The following is a 6188-nucleotide window of genomic DNA, read 5'->3' as shown; positions in this document are numbered from 1 at the left end:
GTCACTTTTAATGACCACAGAGAGCTATGACTCGGTTTTACATCTCATCCAAAAGACGGCGCCTTTTTACCACACAGCGTCTCCGTCACTATACTGGGGCATTGGGACCCGCACAGACCTCAGGGGGAGCGCCCCACCGCTGGCTCCATTAACACCATTTACAGCTGTAAGCTTTGCTTTTCCCTGTAGGTCACCCTCATCCAGGTACTGACCTGGCTCACAGCTTCTAAGCTTCAGTGGGTTTTCAGTTGCGAGTTGAAAGGGGATGCAAGTGATGGAGCCGCTCGCTGCAAAAGCCACTGCATTGGCCGGGAATCGAACCCGGGCCTCCCGCATGGCAGGCGAGAATTCTACCACTGAACCACCAATGCACCCTGCAAAGGGTTCCAAAAAAGACGCTTTTTTACCACTCTGTGCTGGATGTTGGGTCCCAAGGGAACTTCTGGACGAGTGAGAATTTTCTGCTATCAAAATTTGGTTTCGGAGACTTTTGGCAGCCTAGGTTGTCTTTCGCAGTGTTCAGGAGTTGCATTCCGAAACTGAGTCAGATCAAAAGTTGTAAGAAAAGCACCTATGGTGTCGGTTCTAACAGCTTTATTGATTCAATGTTAAAGGCCGGAAATGGGGCACAAGACACGCGACCGCAAAAAGAGTCGCCATCTGCTTCCAGCTGCAAAATGCCATTTGCGGACGCTGAAGCATTTCTTTCCAAGGCAGCGGGTACAAGCGATCTCGCGTTTTAAAACCACCAGGAAAAGCAGAAAGGCACTTTTCCTTGCTTGCGCCAGCACATCACAACATGAGGAGGACACCGTAGTCAACAGGATTCGAACCTGTGCGGGGAAACCCCAATGGATTTCAAGTCCATTGCCTTAACCACTCGGCCACGACTACAGCAAGCGCTGCTGTTGCTGCGTTCTTGCTACAATCTCACATGGATCGTGAGGCGCCGGCGGAAACCTTTTTCAAAGTCATTCTCCATTAAAAATAGTATAGTGGTGAGTATCCCCGCCTTTCACGCGGGAGACGACGTACCTTTTGTCCAATCAGATTCCAAAGTGTGGGATCTTACGTAATTTCCCTTCTTCGTCATTTTCTGAGCCCTATTCCAAAGGGGCATCCTGTCCACTCCTCAATGCTTTTCGAAAACATTCCTGTGTGTTTGATTAGTGTTGATTTGTTTCAAAAAAGCTCAGAAAAAGGAAGACCAACTAGCTCGTTATCAGGAGTGGGATTTGAACCCACATCTGCAGGGGAGACTGCTATCTAAACACAGCACCTTGGACCACTCAGCCATCCTGACGTGTGCCACTAGCCCCAACCGGTCTGATAAACCACCGCGATCCCACTCTGTTCCTCGATCATTGCACTGTTATTAAAGTTACATGGAGTGACATCAGTACTGAAATCTTTGAAAAATCTGTCGGCTTTCATGACCCGTTTTCTTTGTGGAGTGAATGTTGCACACTTGCGAGAAAACGTTTGTGAACCCTTTGGAATGATCTGGATTTCTACATGAATGGCTCCTAAAATGTGATCTGATCTTCATCTGAGGCATAATAATCAATAAAGACAGTCTTATTTAACAAACAACACACACGACATTTTACACTGTCAATTCAATTCAATTCAATGTATTTCTATATAGTGCCTTTCACAACAAGGATGTCCCAAGGCAGTGGCTATAAAAAGGGGAAGCACAGGGGGTAGTGTGGCTTAGTTGGTTAAAATGCCTGTTTAGTAAATAGGAGCTCCTGGGTCCAAATCCCACCAGTGGCTGTTTTTTTCTGTCTTCTCGAGCAGAACTGGTCATTATGGACAATCGCCTACGGCTAGCCTTAATTAAATGCAAGTATTCATTTCCTGTCTTAAGCGACTTGTTTTTCTTAAAATAGATGCAACTTGCAAAAGATGAAATACAAATCTTGCTAATCAGCACTCGTGGCTGGCAAACAAAGTCAGCAATGTTTTTTCATTAACCTTAACCTTGCAAATGGAGAAGAGTTAAACGATTGAGTCCATGCAGCTTAATCGGTCCGCACATCGGGTTCTTAACTGAAAGGGTGGTAATTTTTTTTTCTTTGAAATCAAAATGAATCAGAATATCAGTGCAAAGGACAAAGTCTTGGTTTGGTTTAAAGATATATGGTTTTAAAACAGACAAAATGTAGAAAACAGGTGTTTCTCACTTTTGGAAAAAAATGGACCGGGGGTAATATTGTGCTAGTAGCAGTGCTGAGCTCACTGTGTTACAGTCCAGCAGTGTAACACCAGAGCCAGTGGCGCAATGGTTAATGTGTTTGACTATGGATTAGGAGGTTATAGGTTTGACTCCTGCCTGGCTCCTGTTGCTTTTAAACGCATCAGGCTACACACTACGTAGCCTGTTCTACTTACTGTATTGTAATCGTATCCAGTAAGAGATTTCCTTCATGTAAATAAACTGCACCTGACAGCTTTAGAAAAACACCTGAGCTCAGTACGGTGCTGAGAGCTCAGCGTTGCTGTCGTTCTAATTAGCACGCACTGCATCAGCTATGAACCCGAACTTTTCAATTATTCCGATCAGTAAATCAACAAGTACAGATGCAGCCATTCAAAACAAGCAGGCAATACCGCATTATTTTGTGGTGCTCTTGACGCAGTCTACCGCGAGTTACCGTAAAATCTCGTATAGTACCTCATAATACCATGTGGTACCGCAAGTAAAATAATAGTATCAGGAATTTCCGCAAGGTGGAGATAATAAAGCTCAACCTCTCATGTTTGAGCTGTCGCCATTAAAGTCTTTAACGAAGATATTACTAATAGTATTAATAATGAATGACCTTGGACAACCTATTAAACCTATTACTTGATTCTTATGGATGCCCGGTTCCGCCGGGGATTAAAAAAAAAACCCATGGAATCGCATATCTAAGGAAATAGCAGTATAACCTTATTCATGAACAAACAGTGGCATGTTACATTATTAATTTGGGTGTTTCCTCTTGCCAGAAAGCTCTAAATTGCATTTTGAGTGCGGTTTTTGACTTTTTTTAAATTACAACCCATAAATAAAGCTGATACCGTTTAGACTTTTAATTATTTAAAACTGTATTACAGCAGCACAATGCACAATGCAACGTAAATCGCTATCTTTGTCTTCTGCGTAATAATGTTCACCTCTCTGTCCAGCAAATTAACAATAGTAATAATAATGAACTTTATTGTATATGGCGCCTTTAAGGCGGCTCCTCAAAGCGCTTTACAGGATAAAAACAATAACAACAATACTGTTAGGCTGGGCAAACGATTTTTATTTTTTTTTAAAAAGAAATACAAAATGAGATATAATGATGTGTTCCGGCTTAGACATTAACGAAGAGCATAACGAAGGTCATAAAGGTCATAAACGATATTAATTTTGGAACATCAACATATTATGTAAACTGTATGTTGCTGTTATTGGTATTTTAAAGAAAAAATACTGTAAAATCTTGGGTTCGGCACAACGTTTCAGGCATTCATGTGAAGGACAACAGAGCTTTCACTGGCCGATTATCAAACTTTATTGATAAAACAAAAACAAAAACTATCCGACCAAGCCAGAAGAAGACAAAAAGAATAACGGAAACAGCGCGAGCCTACATTCTCACCTCAGCCGTCCACACCACACTTTTCCCTGGGTCAGAGATTAAATAAAACTTCACTCGTACCAAACAAATTACCACACACTGAACACTGAACATGTTAACCCAAATATGTCTCACAATACTTTTATGGTACATTACTTTGCTAAAATGTATTTAAAAATAAAAACGATTACAAACGCCAGCATAGAGAGAGACACACACACAGTTCTTCATTGTCAAAAAGTAATTGTTTTTTACTTTGTCAGCACCCAGACAAACACAAATGCGTTATTAATTAAATGCTTTTATTCATTCTTAATCGAACTCACAAGTTGCCATCTGCTGTTGAAGCTCTGTGAGACTAGACTCAGACATGGCTAGACTTGACTATTTAACCATGAGATTATTTATGTTTATTAATCTTCCTTGTTATGCACTGAGAATGATAAGCACCCCAAACACGAGAGCGGCGTAGCGGTCGGCTCTGGCTTTCTATACCGATGCACTGCAAGTACAACCCCCCTCTCTGCGGGAGTGCTGGCTGTGACGAATTAAACCGGTTTCACAGGTATTCACAGCGAAAGACATGTCCCCCCCCTCCAAAGCCCAGTAAGTACAGTTACTTTTTGACAGAGGGCAAAAAACTCTCTCTCTCTCTCGCTTGCCCTCCCCCCTGTGTATTGTCTGTTTAGGGCAAGCGAGAGAGAGAGAGAGAGAGAGAGAGAGAGAGCGGGTGGGCGAGATAATGTAAATCAAAACCTGTTTTTCTAGCTTTTAAAGTCATGCAATGTGTAAGCAGGAACACATCATTATATCTAACATATGAAAAATACATAATATAGCTCCCAAACAAACGCAAACGTGTTTTTAATAAAATGCTTTTATTCACTCATAATCTGACAATTTCAGGAAGACTAAGGAAGGACTAAGGAAATTGTCATCTGTTGTTGAAGCTCTGTGAGCTCGGTGACTTTGAGACCACTTGTTATCCCAAGTTGTTTGAATCGCCACAATTCAAATAGAGAAAAAAGAGCTGACTGAAAAGATTTAAGATGTGGCTGTCAATGTTGGGTTAAAGAAAACACGTTGCCCGACGTTAGTTGCATTGCTTGAAAAATAATTTTATTTCGAGAGCCTGGATAAGTAATTCAAGTGTTTTTTTAACTTCCTGAAAAACAAGTAATAATTTAACAATATGTGCAAAAGTTTAATGATATGTCGCTGTTGTGAATGTCTGTGGAGTGTATCTTATTTGCCTGTCCTGGCTGTGCTCTCTCGCTCGCCCTCCCCTTTCTCTCTCAATTCAATTCAATTCAAGGTGCTTTATTAGCATGGCAGATGGGTACAATCAGTGTTGGGTATTTACTTTGTAATCTGTGGTTCTTTTAACTGTTTTTACATCTACTGTATTGCTTTGAGATTCCACTTTTAAAGGTGATATGTAAAATAAAGTTTTTTTTATTATTGTTATAGAGAAACACGATCAGATTTTCCCTGGTTCAGAAAAAAAGATCTAAAGTATACTAGTTTGTCACTCTTCGCATTTCCTCTTTGCTAAATGGCTTTTCATACTAATCTGATCAATCTAACTGCCTGTTTTCTGTGCTTTCTCTATCCTTTAAAATAAACTATTATTCCACAATGCAGGATATTACATGGCCAGTATCACAGGCCAGTTCACAGGTTTGCATGCAAAATTTAATTTTGAAAGCCACTGAGACATCAGGTACTGCTGTTGTATTTATGAAAAAGAAACAAAACAAAAAGTATACTAATAACTGTGCCATCCTACTCCTTAGTTAATACAATTGATTATTTATAAACAGTTAACATTGTTAGCAAAATATTTTGAATTATATTTTACCCTGTTTTTTCTTTGGTTTTGTATTTAACTTATTATATGATAGTCAGATTTAATGTATATTTGAACAATGAAAATATATTTTTACAAGATGCGGGGGAAAGTGCAACAACTTATTACAGTGCTAAATTCAATATTATTGATTACTAATAGTTTATGCTAACACCTAACTTTCTTAATTAGATGTATTTAAAACAGTGAACTACTGTAAGTGTAACATAACATTCAGAAATACAATCGAAAATAGTTTTGTGGTGTTTGTATAGATGAAACATTTCTAAAATGTATAATGTAACAAAATTAATGACGATAAAAGTCTGCGGAATTCACAGACGCCAGTGGAACAAACAATTCTCCCAGATATCCAACTGTTGCCCATCACTCAAGAGAAGGAGGGGGGGGTTGTACTTGTTCCACGCTTTAAAGACACAACAAGAAGCCATACAGGCACAGCAGGAGGCTAATAAGATTCAAACGGAGACAAATCAACGAATTATAGAAGAGCAGAATTTGGTGAGAGAGGAATTGCAAAGATTAGGAGAAGAAATTAGACGGTCCTCGGTAACAGGGGGAGAACCCCGTAAGATGGAAGAAATTGGGCTTCAAAAGATGTCGGAGCTCGATGATGTAGAAGCATATTTAACCACCTTTGAGAGAACAGCTGCCAGGAATGCATGGCCCAGAGAGCAATGGGCAGGGAGAGTAGGACCTTA

General features: G+C 40.1%; 2 non-coding genes across 2 annotated transcripts; both read right to left on the bottom strand.

Moving 5' to 3' along the window:
* Positions 1–300: 300 nt before the first annotated feature.
* trnag-gcc (transfer RNA glycine (anticodon GCC)) lies at positions 301–371 on the bottom strand. The gene has a single exon. It is a non-coding gene; the product is annotated as a tRNA-Gly (tRNA).
* A 441-nt stretch (positions 372–812) lies between these two features.
* trnas-uga (transfer RNA serine (anticodon UGA)) lies at positions 813–894 on the bottom strand. Its single transcript has one exon. It is a non-coding gene; the product is annotated as a tRNA-Ser (tRNA).
* Between the last annotated feature and the right edge of the window lie 5294 nt (positions 895–6188).

Source organism: Atractosteus spatula (assembly GCF_055471065.1).
Source record: "Atractosteus spatula isolate fAtrSpa1 chromosome 26 unlocalized genomic scaffold, fAtrSpa1.hap1 SUPER_26_unloc_1, whole genome shotgun sequence".
Lineage (NCBI taxonomy): Eukaryota > Metazoa > Chordata > Actinopteri > Semionotiformes > Lepisosteidae > Atractosteus > Atractosteus spatula.
This window is presented reverse-complemented; position numbering and strand designations above follow the sequence as displayed.